Source organism: Psammomys obesus, unplaced genomic scaffold (assembly GCF_907164565.1).
Source record: "Psammomys obesus unplaced genomic scaffold, mPsaObe1.curated_primary_1811, whole genome shotgun sequence".
Taxonomy (NCBI): domain Eukaryota; kingdom Metazoa; phylum Chordata; class Mammalia; order Rodentia; family Muridae; genus Psammomys; species Psammomys obesus.
This window is the reverse complement of record NW_026593286.1, coordinates 12,619,397-12,620,656: the sequence shown is the minus strand read 5'-3', so window position 1 is coordinate 12,620,656 and position 1,260 is coordinate 12,619,397.

Here is a 1,260-nt window from a genome sequence, read left to right as displayed (position 1 = left end):
GGTGAAGGACCCAAACCCCGGGTTGTGCTCTGCTTAAATAGCCAGCAGCGCGACCTGTCCGTCTGTAATTGGTGCTCTGTTCAAGTCTTCATAAGCATATGGCTGGCAATTGGAGTGCAGCCTAAACCCTCATAAGCATAAAGCTGCACATGCGTAAACTGCAGGGCGGCGCAGGCAAGAAGCGCGAAAATGCTGGCAAGAAGAACCAGGAAGCAGGAAGCCGGAGCCATCTTGTAATGGCGGGAGCGGCTCCCGACACAGTATCTTCTTCCTACCATGGTTGCTGCCTCTGGGAAGCAGTGTGGAAGAACATTAAGCCTCCCACCCCCACCCCCCAGGCTCAGATGTTTTACTGAATTGGTTGGGAAAACGGTCCATGTTCCAAACATTGCTACAACATTTTTCGAGGTTTCTAAGATTCAGTGTGAGAGCCCCTAAGCTAATTTTCATCTTTCTCAAAACCATTTTCTGAAAGTGTGTTCCACAGATGTGCTGAATCAAAACAATCAGAGAGGATTTCTAAAAAACACCCACTGATCTGCAAGAAATAACAGAAAAAGGCAATTGCTTTAGTTACTGTTCTATTGTTGTGAAGAGACACCATGACCACGACAACTATTAGAAAAGAAGGCGTTTAATTGGAGCTGGCTTACAGGTTTAGTTAAAGAGGAGATTCCAGCTCTATCCCAAGCCAACTCAGACTGTCATTTCAAGGACGGTCCAGAATAGTAGTTTGCTGATTTCTTTTTCTGGGTATTGCTTTTTATCATTTAAGAGCAAGCTCCATGAAATGGTAATATACCATCACATGCCTCTGTAGCTGTTCAGCTTACCCAACATCTTTTTTTTAATATTTTATTTTATTTTAATCACTGGTCATTCACTTGTATCCCAGCCATAGCCCCCTCCTTCATTCCCTCCCTATCCCACTCTCCCTCCCTCATCTCCTCCCTGCCCCTCTCCAAGTCCACTGATAGGGGAGGTCCTCCTCCTCTTCCATCTGACCCTAGCTTATCAGGTCTCTTCAGGACTGACTGCAATGTCCTCTTCTGTGGCCTAGCAAGGCTGTTCCTCCCTCAGGGGATAGGGGGAGATCAATGAGCCAGTTACTGAGTTCATGTCAGAAATAATCCTTGTCCCCCATACTAGGGAACCCACTTGGATACTGAGCTACCATGTGCTACATCTGAGCAGGGGTTTTAAGTTATATTCATGTATGGTCCTTTGTAGGAGAAATAGTCTCATAGAAGACCCCTGTGC